Genomic DNA, 13,358 nt, shown 5'->3' with positions numbered 1-13,358 from the left:
TATGTATAAAATAGATAACTAATGAGAACCTGCTGTATAGCACAGGGAACTCTACTTAATGCTCTGTGGTGACCTAAATGGGAAGAAAATCCAAAAGAGAGGGGATATATGTATATGCATAGCTGATTCATTTTTCTGTGCAGCAGAAACTAACATTGTAAAGCAATTATACTCCAATAAAAATTAATAATAAAGAAAGTAAAGGGATTGATAAAGATACACCATGCTAATACTAATCAAAACAGGAGAATATGCTTTAGTTGTTACCTTATCCAGAACTCAACACATAACCTTCCTTCCTGCTATGTGAGGGGAAAGGCTGATGTATCTGGTATAATCTTTGAAGTTACTCTCATTTTCTTTTTTAAAATAACATTATCAGGATTACTCAGAGTTGGTTATCTGATCTGCTTCTGAGAAATTCCCACATTATCCTTAACTCATTCTTTCTTCAGCTTAAAATTTCTGCTTCCCTGAAGTCTGATTTAACCATGTTCCATATGCAAACTAGCTAGGAGTTTTAATAACCGTGATCTCAATGAGAGTTAACAGTGTGACATGGCTGTCAAAAGACAGCTAATGCATTGTACATTTTATTCAAAGAAATATAGTATTCAGAATAAAGAAGGAGATAGTTTTACTATTTTGTGCATTAATCATACATCATCTGGAATATCATTTTTGTTCTTTGCATCACTTTTAAGAGGACATTGATAATGCATAAACATGTCCTGAGATGGGTGACTGAGATTTTGAAGCCATTTCAAATAAGGAAATTTTGAGCAATTAAAAACTAAGACATTTTAGGGAAGAAGTATTAAATGGCTAAATAAAATTTGATGGACTGGCATTCTGGAAAAGCAATTATACTCAGTTGGATATAATACGGGGGGAGGAAACTTCATCTTAGGATAAGGAGAAAATTCCTCGTAATTATAACTGCCCAACTTTGGAATGGACTGTGTTTTTAGATAATCATGAGCAACCTGTCATTGGAAGCATCCAAACAAAGAATGGATGCCAATATGCCTGGGATGTTGCTATACTGGTCTATTTGTAGCATTGTAGAAGTTGAGTTCAATGAGCTCAAAGGTCTCTGCTAGCTCAAATGCTCTGTGGTTCTATTTTAAAAGCCTTTGAAGCTTTGCTATTTATCAGCCAATGAAATTAGTTTTTATTAGCCTGGAAGTATTTAAATCTTTTTTCTTTAGAGTCATTTATGTGTGTGTGTGTGTGTGTGTGTGTATGTATGTATGTATACATACAACTTAAGACAAATTTCCCCTTTCTTCACAATTAAGCCAAAACTTTTAAAACCCAACAGTAACCATTCAAGGTAATGTGTGAATGTGTGTGTGTATGAATGAGATATCATGATATCTTGAAGACAGTCTATGAAAGGTGTCCACCACCCAGTGATAAATGGGGTTGATAACTACATTTTTTTAATGTTCTTTGGAAAATATAAACACAGTTGAGGTTATATTATAAATGAAATTTTATATTATGTCATTCCCTTTATCAATAAAAAATCTAGGTACTGTAGCAGTGAGTTTGAGCATAACTTTTGGAAACCATAAGCTTGTGTCCATTACCTGGCTCAGCCATTAGTTGAAAGAACTTGGTCAAATTACCTAACTTGTTTTTTCCTGGGATCTAAAATAAAGAAAGTAAAACTGAGATAATAGTATTGTTATTAGGATCAAATGTCATATAATGCATATAGAACTACTATGATGTCACTCAGTATACAATAGATTCAGACTAAATAATACATAATATAACATAAGCCCTTTCCTTATCCTATCATTTAAAATTTAATGTTAATGTCTGCATAATATTTTATTCTATGAATTAAGCATGATTTATTTCCATCTTTCTCAAACCTTTTTTTACTGGTGAATTGCACAAGGTAGAGAAGAGTAAAATAATGTTTCTTAAGAGTTTCTATTACAATAAAAAACAGCCTCTTATTGAAATTTCTCATGTTTTCTTAGTATATTTTCTGATGACATTTGAATTTTTACCTCATGATGCAGTGCTTGTTTTAACAGAAATATGATGTGATTTTCCCAAAACTTTTAAATTAAATTCATTTTTAAAAGATGAACCTTGTTTATTCAGTAATATTCCATGTTAATAATCTTATTTGGTAACTTGTAAAGTGTAAGTTTAAGATCTCACTAGTGTGGGTGGCTTTACAATAGTTCTTTTTATGTTAAAGTGATCCTATAGGTGTAGTATACAAAGAATATTTAATCAAGAGTGGTCATTAATTTTAACATTTTTTTAATCAGAGAAGGAGGCCTTATACATTTTTCTTTGTAAAACGTGTAATGCATTTTATAACTAGATGTTTATAAGTGAGCTCTATAGTTTTGGGACAAATCATTTTTATCATGATATATTTTTATTTAAAATACTTATGGATTAAATTTGCAAGTAATTTATTTAGAATACTTATATTTTCAGTTATGTTTTCTTTATAAAATTCTGCTATCAGGGTTTGATTGTTTACCAAGTTAACTGGGGATTTCCTATATAGCGCATATATCTGTATTTAATGTTTATATATCTTGGAGTTATATGTTACTTGGATTTATAATATAAACATACTCATCTCTGAAACCTTATGCAATATTATTTTATATACTAAATCTTATATACTGAAACTATACTTGATACCAAGTATATTGGAAGATAAATATCAAATGCACACTTTTTTTTCTATTTGTGCATGGTTGTTCATGGTTATTGTTTTTTCATGTTTTTTACTTATTTTGACAATTTTGTTAATATATACTAATTGTAGTATTCAATTTCAATGGAATTTTTATTACTATAGAGTCTTCCATAATTTCTCTGAAATTCTGTATCTATATATTTATTTTATTGATTTAATTACATAATTATATTCTTCATATTTTCCATTAACCTATTTTTCCCTTGATAATTCATTCTATTGTATTAGTTTTGTTATTATTTTAGGAAACTTCATTACTTCCATTTGTTCTGTTACCTCTAAAAATGTTCTCTCCATATTTTAGTTAAAAGGACAGATCATATTTTTCTCTTGCTCTAGTAATTGAGGTCTCATATTTTAATACATATTTAAACAACCTCCAAGAAAAAGGAAAAAAATTCTCACTAGTATCCAAGTAGCTATATTTCTATGGTAGCAACTTTATTCAAATTTTGAAAGTCAATTTGTAACAAAAAATGTAGTATAAATCATGTGTGATTCTATTTGTTATTTCTCTCTTTGTTCCTGTTGCACTTTGTCTTTACTTCATGCAGTCTCCTCTATTTCTATATTGAGAAATAATTGACATAAAACTTTGTATTAGTTTCATACAGGCAACCTCATTTTATAGGGCTTCAGCTTTATTATCCTTTACAGATATTGCTTTTTTTTTTTTTTTTTTTTTTTACAAATTGAAGGTTTCTGGCACTTTGCACCAAGCAAGTCTATTGGTGCCATTTTTCCAACAGCATTTGCTCATTTTGTGTCTCTGAGTCGCATTTTGGTAATTCTCACAGTATTTCAATCTTTTTCATTAATATTATATTTGTTATGGTGATATGTGATCAGTGATCTTTGATGTTACTGTTGCAAAAAGATTGAAATTCACTGAAGGCTCAGATGATGGTTAGTATTTTTTAGCAAGAAAGTATTTTTAAATTAAGGTACATACATTTTTCAGGCATAATGCTATTGCATACATAATAGACAATAATGTATACATAACTTTTATATGCAAAAATTTGTGTGACTCACTTTATTGTGATACTTGCTTAATTGTGGTGGTCTAGAACCAACCCTCAATATCTCCGAGATATACCTGTGTACAACATAATGATTCAATATCTGTATATATTGTGAAATGGTCACAAGTCTATTCACATTTGTCATAGTTACAAATTTTTTTCTTCTGTTGAGAACTTTTAAGATTTATTCTCTTAGCAACTTTCAAATATGCAATACAGTATTATTAGCTATAGTCACTGTGCAATATGTTACATCCCCAAGACTTATTTACTTTATAATTGGAAGTTGGTACCTTTTGCTCACACCCAGCACCCCCCAACCCCCCACCTCTGGCAACCACCAATTCGTCCTCTGTATCTATGGCTCAGTTCTTTGTGTTTTGTTCTTTTTCTTAGACTTCACACATAAGATTGTATGGTACTTGTCTCTGTCTGACTTATTTCACTTAGCATAATGGCCATCCATATTGTTGCAGAAGGCAAGATTTCCTTCTTCATTGTAGCTGAATAATGTTCCTCTGTGTGTGTGTGTGTGTGTGTGTGTATACACTTACACACCACATTGTCTTTATCCATTCATCTGTTGATGGACACAGGTTGCTTCTGTGTCTTAGCTATTGTAAATAATGCTGCAGTGAACATAGGGTGCACATAATTTTTGAGTTAGTGTTTTTGTTTTCTTCTAATAAATACCTACAAGTGGAATTGCTGGATGGTAGTTCTATTTTTAATTTTTAAGGAACCTCCATGCCATTTCTATAGGGGCTGTACCAATTTACATCCCACGAACAGTGCAGAAGGGTTTCATTTCTCCACATTCTTTCCAATTGTGTTATTTCTTGTCTTTTTGATAATAGCCATCCTAACAGGTGTGAGGTGATATCTCATTGTGGTTTTGATGTGCATTTCCTGATGATTAGTGACATTGAGCACCTTTTCTTGTACCTCTTGGACATATGTATGTCTTTCTTTGGATAAATGTTTATTAGGATCATCTGCACATTTTTTAATCAGATTTTTTTTTTTACTATTGAGTTGTATTCTTTATATTTGGATATTAACCCCATATTTCAATATGATTTGAAAATATTTTCTCCCATTTGGTAGATTGCCCTTTCATTTTGTAGACGGTTTCCTTTGCTGCACAGAAGCTTTTTAGTTTGCTGTATTCCCATTTGTTTATTTTTGCTTTTGTTCCCTGTTCTTTTGATGTTGAATCTAAGACATTATCACCAACACCAATGTCAAAGAGCTTACCACTTATGTTTTCTTCTAGAATTTTTATGGTTTCAGATCTTACATTCAATCTTTAATCTATTTTGACTTCATTTTTGTGTATGCTGTAAGATAGTTGTTCAGTTTCATTCTTTTGCATGTGGCTGTCCACTTTTCCCAATACCATTTATTGAAGACACTGTCTTTCACCATTGTATATTTTTGGCTCCTTTTTTGTAGATTAATTGATTATGTATGTGTGGTTTTATTTCTGTGCTCTATTCTGTTGCATTGATCTGTGTTTCTGTTTTTAAGACAATATCATACTGTTTTGATTACTACAGCTTTGTAATATGGTTTGAAATGAGGGACCACGATGCTTCTAGTTTTGTTCCTCTTAACATCAGTTTGGCTATCTGGAGTATTTTGTGATTCCATAAAAATTTTAGGATTGTTTGTTCAATTTCTGTGAAAAAAGTCATCTGGCATTTTGATAGAAATTTCAATGAATTTGTAATTGCTTTGGATAGTGTGGGCTTTTTAACAATATTAATCTTTCCAATGCATGAGGACAAATATCTTTTCATACATTTATGTTTTAGTACATTTTTCATCAGTGTTTTATCATTTTCAGTGTACTGATCTTTCACCTTTATCAAATTTATTCCTTAGTATTTTATTGTTGTTGATAGTTCCTTGTTATATATGGCAACACAACCTTTTTGCAAATAGTGACAGTTTTCCTTCTACCTTCCAATTTTAATAATTTTACTTCTTTTTCTCACCTAATTGCTCTTGGTAGGACTTCTAATACTATGTTGAATGAAAGTGGTGAGAATGGACATCCTTGTCTTGTTCCTGGTCTTAGAAGAACTGCTTTTAGCATTTCATAGTTGAGTTGATGTTAGCTGCGGGCTTGTCATATATGGCCTCTATTCTGTTGAAGTATGCTTTTCTTCTATACCCACTTTGTTGAGAATTTTTATCATGAATGGATTTGGATTTTATCAAATGCATTTTAAGTATCTATTGAAATGATAGGATTTTTATCCTTCATTTTGTTAATGTAATATATCACATCAATCTGTGGATATTGAACTTTCATTGCATTCCTGGAATAAATCTCATTAGATTATGCTATATGATCCTTTTAATGGTATTGAATTTGCTTTGCTAATATTTTGTTGCGGATTTTTGCATGGGTGTTCATCTGGGACTTTTGCCAGTAATTTGCTATTCTTGTGGCATCCTTGTCTGGTTTTGGTATCAGAGTAATGCTGGTCTTGTAAAATGCATTTGGAAGGGCACCACCACCACCCCACCCCCCACCATCTTCTATTTTTTGGAAGAGTTTGAGAATGATTGGTGTTAATTCTTCTTTAAGTGTTTGTTTGGTAGAATTTACCAGTGAAACCATCTGGTCCTGGACCTTTGTTTTTTGCGAGGTTTTTAATTATTGTTTGAATCTCTTTACTGGTAATTTGTCTGCTCAGATTTTCTGCTCCTTCAAGATTCAGTCTTGGTAGGTTGTATGTTTCTAGGAATTTACTCATTTCTTCCAGGTTGTCCAATTTGGTGGCATATAATTGTTCATAGTAGTCTCTTATGATCCTTCATCTTTCTATTGTATCAGTTATGATATCTCCTTTTTCATTTCTGATTTTTGTTTGAGTCTTCTCTTTTCTTCTTTGTGAGTCTAGCTAAAGATTTGTAAATTTTGTTTACCTTTTCAAAGAACCAGCTCTTAGTTTCACTGATCTTTTTGATTCTCTTTTTAGTTTCTATTTCATATATTTCCACACTGATATTTATTTCCTTCCTTTTACTAACTTTGGCCTTGTTTGCTCTTCCTCTTCTAGTTTCTTAAAATGTAAAGACAATTTGTTTATTTGAGCTTTTTCTTGTTTCACGAGGTAGGAATTTATTGCTATGAACTTCCCACTTAGAACTGCTTTTGCTGCATCCCCTAAGTTTTGGGATGTTGTATTTCTATTTTCATTTGTCTCAAGGTATTTTTTTCTTCTCTGTGGATTTTTTCTTTGATCCTTTGGTTATTCAGTAGCATGTTGTTTAATCTCCATACATTTGTGAATTTTCCAGTTTTCTTCTTGCAGTGATATTTAGTTTCATAGAACTGTGGTCAGAAATGAAGTTTGATATAATTTCAATGTTTTTTAAATTTATTAAGACTTGTTTTGTGGCGTAATATGTAATCTTTCCTCTAGAATGTGTGCTTGAGAAGAATGTGTATTCTGTTGTTTTTTGATGGAATTTTCTCTAAATGTATATTAAATCCTTCTGGTCTACTATGTAGTTTAAGACCAATGTTTCCTTATTCATTTTCTCCCAGGATGATCTATCCATTGATGTAAGTGGGGTATTAAAGTTCCTTACTATTACTGTATTGCCATCTATCCCTTTAGGTGTTACTATTTGATTTATATATTTAAGTGGCCCTCTGTTGGGTGCAAAAATACTTACAAATGTTACATTCTCTTGTTGGTTTGACTCCTTTACTCTTATGTAATGTTCTTTTTTGTCTCTTATTACAGTCTTGTTAAAGTCCATTTCATCTGATATAAGTATAGCTACCCCAATTTTCTTTTGGTTTTCATTTTCATGGAATTTCTTTTCCACCCATTCACTTTCACTTTTCATGTGTTCTTACAATTGAAAGAAGTCTCTTATAGGTAGCATATTGATGGGTCTTGTTTTTTTTATCCATTTAGCCACTGTATGTCTTTTGACTGGACAATATAGTCCCTTTACTTTTAAAGTAATTATTGATAGGTATGTACTTATGGCCATGTTGTTAATTGTTTCCTGGCTGTTCTGTTCCTTCCACTAGTCTTCTCGTGCTCTTCCTTTGTAGATGGGTGACTTTCTGTAGTGGTATGGTTAGATTCCTTACTCTTTATCTTTTGTGAATCTATTATAGGTTTTGCTTTATGATTACAGCGAGGCTTACTTATAACAAATCATATTAATAACAGTGTATTTTAAGTGGATAGCAACCTAAGTTTTAATATATTCTAGAGCTCTACGTTTTCTCTCTCTCCTCATTTTTTATGTCACATATTACATCTTTATATATTCCTTAACCAATTGTTGTAGTTATAGATATTTTTACTACTTTTGTATTACAACTTTTATATTAGCTTTATAAGTAATTAATCCTTTACCTTGATTATATATTTACCCATCGACTTATACTTTCATATGTTTTTCTTTTATTAATTAGTACCCCTTCTTTTCAGCTTAAAGAAGTCCCTTTAACATTTCTTGTAAGGCTGGTTTAGTTGTGATAAACTCCTTTAGCTTTTGCTTGTCTGGAAAACTCTATCTTGCCTTCAAATCTAAATAACTTTGCCAGGTAGAGTTTTCTTGGTTGGAAGTTTGTTTTGTTTTGTCTTCCTTTCAGCATTTTAAATACATTGTGCCACTTATTTCTAGCCTGGGAAGTTTGTGCTGCAAAATCAGCTGTTAGTCTTATGGGGGTTCCCGTATATATAGCAAGTTGTTTTTCTCCTGCTGTGTTTAAGATTTTATCCTCATTCTTAACGTTTGATATTTTAATATGTGTTTTGCTGTGGGTCTCTGAGTTGATCTTATTTAGAACTCTCTGTGGTGCCTGAATCTGGATGTCTGCTCTCTTCCCTAGGTTAGGGAAGTTGTCAGCCATTGTTTCTTCTGGTAAGTTTTCTGCCCCTTTCTCTCTTCTCCTTGTGGCACCTCTATAATGTGAATGTTAGTCCACTTGATGTTGTCCCATATGTCCATTAGGCTATCTTCACTTTTTTTCATTATTTTCTTTTTGCTGCTTTGATTGTGTAAGTTCTATTGCCTTGAGAGTTTACTGATTCGTTCTTATGGTTTATCCAGTCTTCAATTGGCATCTTCTGGTGGATTTTTTAGTTCAATTGTTGTATTCTTCATCTCTGTGTCTTCTATCTGGTACTTATATTTTATATCTCTGTTGAAGTTATCACTATATTTATCCATTCTTCTCTTTAATTCAGTGAGCATATTTATGACCATTATTTGGAATTCTTTATCAGGTAAATCACCTATCTTCATTTTTCTGAGTTTTTGTGTTGTTCTTTCATTTGGAACATATTTCTCTGTTTCTTCATCTTCCTTGACTCTCTGTGTTGGTTTCTTTCTAGGCATTAGATAAAACAGCCACCTCCCTCAGTTTTGAAGGAATAGCCTCATGTAGGAGATGAATCTTATTATTCAGTCCTTCCCTAGCTCTTGATTTTCTCTCAAATCTTTGTAATTGTTCCTGAGGCCTATTTAATCTTTAGTGGGTCCCAGTACTTGAGGGTGTGACAAGACCTGTCAGGGTCCCAAAGGGGAGTATCTCAGTCATCATCCAGATTCAGGCTGATTGGAAGACCAGACCTTCAGGCAGCAGCTTTTAAAATATCCAAATGTATATGGTCCTGTGGGACCACAAATGTAAGTCCTGCTGGCCACCAGAGCCTGGTGATCTAGAGGTGTCCCCTCAGTGAGGAGTGCACACCAAAATCAGAGTACCAGATGAGTGTACAAGTTCCTTTCCAGGGGATACTGGTGACCTGGAGAAAGGGAGAAGGAAAGCACAAAGATGGCATCCACTGGCCTTCATCCCTAGAACACACCTTAGTAGAACCTTAGGAGTGTGCCAAACCAAGTCTGTCCCTCAGGCTGAAGCTTCCAGATAAGCAAATATGCCTCTTTCACAGAAGGACTAGGGGTGTGTTTCAGTCTGCTGCCTGTGCAGTGCCCTTGGGGTGGTAACCTTCTAAGAACTGTCTTTACCATTGTTATAGTCCTATGGGACCCAGGAACGCAAGTCCCCCTGGCTACCAGAGCCAGTCAGTCAGCAGGCATCCCTTGGGCAGCAGCCACAAAAACCAGGCACCACACCTGTGTAAAGGCGCCCCTCCTGGAGATACAGGTGCTCTAGAGCACAGCAGAGGAAGAGTGCAAATAGAGTGCCCACACTCTGTGGTCTCTGGAAAGGATTACAGTCAACCTTAGATGTGTGTTTAATTAGAAGCTTTTTTCACAGAAAGGCTGGGCTCCTCAGACTATATCCTCTTGCTGTGCCTAGTGGGGGTAGAACTCTCACTAGGGTGAGAGTGGTACCCTCAAATGTAAGCCCCACTAAGCATCGGAGTCAGGGAGTCTTGACATGTTCCCTGGGTACTAGTCACAAAAATCAGGGCACCTGAGGAGGGTCCATGCTCCTTTCTGGGAGATACTGATGATAAGCTGGAGAGAGGCAGAGGTACACAAAGATGGCACCTGCCAGCCTCCATCCCTGGAATGTACCCCAGCAGCCCCCTAGATGTGCGTTAAATTAGATGTCTTCCCCACGGGCAAACAAACACTTCAAGATAGATAGACAAGTAAACTTCTTTCACATCAGGCCTGGGCACCTTCCAATCGATTGCCTCTGCACTTGTACCTGGGGCAAGTGAGTCAGAGCTCGTAAGTTCTTTAAAAGCCATTTCTTAGTTTTCTATAGCCTTGTGGATGTAAGCCCCACTGGTTTTCAAAGATAGATGTCTTGGGGGCTCATCTCTCAGGTGCAGGTCTTAAATATTGGGGAGACTGATGTGGGGTTCTTCACTCAGCTCCAGGTGTTCAGTTCCCTCCTGCTTTTGGGTGAAGTTTATGGAGAGATAGATTGTGTCTCAGCGTCTCCTGTCTGCTTTGATGTGGATTTTTTCTTGTTTGCTGAATGTGTAGGAGTTACTCAGTTTTTTTGTTTGTTTGTTTTCAGAGGAAACTATTCCGTATGTGGCTGTAGATTTTGGTGTCCTGTGGGAGGAGGTAAGTTCAGGATCTTCCTATGTTACCATCCCAAACTAGAACTCCCCTCATCTACAATTTTGAAAAGCAAATTACTAAACTAAAAATTATATATTGCTTGTGATATCTGTTTAGGTGAGCTAAAGACCTGATTTGCCTCCTTGTCTATGTTTCAAGTGTTTGAGGCACAAAATACAATAGAACTGTAAATAGGTATCAATCTAATAGACCTCAATTTCAGCAAATAAAGAGCAAAATTTCAAACTTTAAACCAAATGAAATAACATATAAAGGAAAGTATTAATGAAGAGTTCTGAGCTTGATATATGCATTTTAAATATATTCTTTTGACCTCAAAATATGAATATGCAATTTCAATCACATGAATTGACCCATATAGAGATTTCTTAGAAGTAAAACAGATGGCAGAGTAGTGCAAGTTTGTAGGTAATTTGACAAAATAAATAAAAATTTATATATAATGAAAGTAGGAGAGAACCATCCCAAGCCATTGTTTGTTTTCAAAAGCATGTAAAATTCTATCCAGTTTAGACTTAGACTTAATGAGAAGAGAATCGTGGGAATTATTACAATCTTGACCAACTGTAAACTCAGCGAAGTGTGCAAAATGTGGTTAATAAAGTTAAAAGACCTTAATAATAACTCTTCATATGGTGGGATAAGGGCTCAATGGCCACCGATAAAATAGGCAATGCCCTACATATTTGTTTTCTCCTAGTACTGGACATGGTGTGTAGAGCTAAATGAGGGACTTATTCGTCAGCTATTAACTAAAAAGCTCTTTTCATGTATAACATACATATAAATGAGTTCACAAGTCCTAAGTGTATACATCAATGAGTTATCATAAACATACCACCATCACGTCAAGAAATATAGTAAGCAACACTGAAAACCTCCATTGCTTCCTCCCAATTTCTACATCTGTCCTTCCAAAAGTTGTCATCATCTTGTTTTCTAACAACAGTTTATTTTTACTTTTTGATTGAACTCTCTATATTTTACTGAATATTTTATGTCTTTTTCAGTTAATGTTATATTTGTGATATTTAGTCATGTGTGTGATATTTATGCATGTCTGTCTAAAGCTTGTTAATTTAAATTACTATATGATATTCCATTGAATATAATAATTGTTTCTAGCCATTCTATACTCAATAGAAATTCGGGCTTTTCCCAAATTTGGGCTATTATAAATAGTAGTTTTCTTTTATACTTTTTTAAAATACAGTTTTCTTTTATATTGTATTTTGCCTTTATTCCTAGGTATTAGATAATTTTGAAGCTATTTTAACATTAAAATTATATTTTTTATGTTTTCTGTCTGAAATGTATGAATACTATCAACTTTGCATGTGGAATTTATGTTCAGCAATCTTGCTGATGAATTCCTTGTAGATTCTTTGGGGTTTTCTACAAAAATAATCATATTGGTTTTCTTCAAATAATGGCAAGCTTATTGTTTATTTCAAGTCCTTATGCATAAGAATTTTTCTTTCCTTTTTACACTATGACCTCAAATGCAATATTGAATAGAATTGGTGACAGCTAACATTCTAATAAATGTTCCGTCTAATTTTTTAAGCCAGTCTATTCTTGGATGTAATATAGTTCTTTTTTTTCCTGAATGATTCTAAGAATTTCTTTTCAGAAGTTTATTTATTTCCAATTTAACTATGAAGCTCCTATAGGTGATTTTTTTTTTTGTACTCATCCTTCCTTCATTGGAGTTAATAATAGTTTTTAAGCTGTGGCTAAATTTTTTCTTCATCTTCAAATGACAGTCAGTCATTGTCTCTTCAAATATTGTTTGTGTTCCATTCTGTCTCTACTTCCTGTCATTATTTTTGTAGTTCCCTGTGCTCTGCCAAAAATCAAAATCTTATCTTCTAATTCTTCAGTCATATTAAACATAGTTATTTTAAAGTTTATTTCTAATATATCCAAAGCATATATAGAAAAGCCAATGTAATATTCACATATCCAATATATATAATATATACATGTCCATTTCTAACATACTTTTAAATTTTCTGTGCATCTGTTTCTATTGTTCATTCGTTCTCTTTGTTTTCAGTATGTCATATGGTCTTTTCTTCTCATCTGCCAAAAATTACCAAAGTTTTGATTCAACAACTAACAAACACTGCATATAAAAATATAGAGCATTTGGTATTCTGGATCATGTTTCTTCCCCAAACAATCATTTAACTTTTGAATTGCATTAGCCTTTAAATATAGACATTCTAGATTACCTTAACCCAATCAGAGGTGATGATTCAAAATTAGGCTTTTTTTCTGTGAGGGCTTGTTTCTCATCCAACTTTTCTCCCATGCTGTAGGCCTTATAGAGTCTCAAACCAAAAATGGATGTGGATTTTCCAGATTTCTTCCTTTACCCCTATACCTAGGATGAAGCCTTTACCTAGGCTTCTTCTAATTCACCTTTCTCCTAGAATGGAGAATTTTGTAAGGTTTCTTTTGCTCTCATCACCATGTACTAGATGAGAATTCTATTTAGTTTCTCAGTCTCTCAGCTGCACTTTCAAAAC

This window comes from Balaenoptera musculus, chromosome 2 (genome assembly GCF_009873245.2).
Source record: "Balaenoptera musculus isolate JJ_BM4_2016_0621 chromosome 2, mBalMus1.pri.v3, whole genome shotgun sequence".
NCBI lineage: Eukaryota > Metazoa > Chordata > Mammalia > Artiodactyla > Balaenopteridae > Balaenoptera > Balaenoptera musculus.
Note: the sequence above shows the minus strand (reverse complement) of the source record.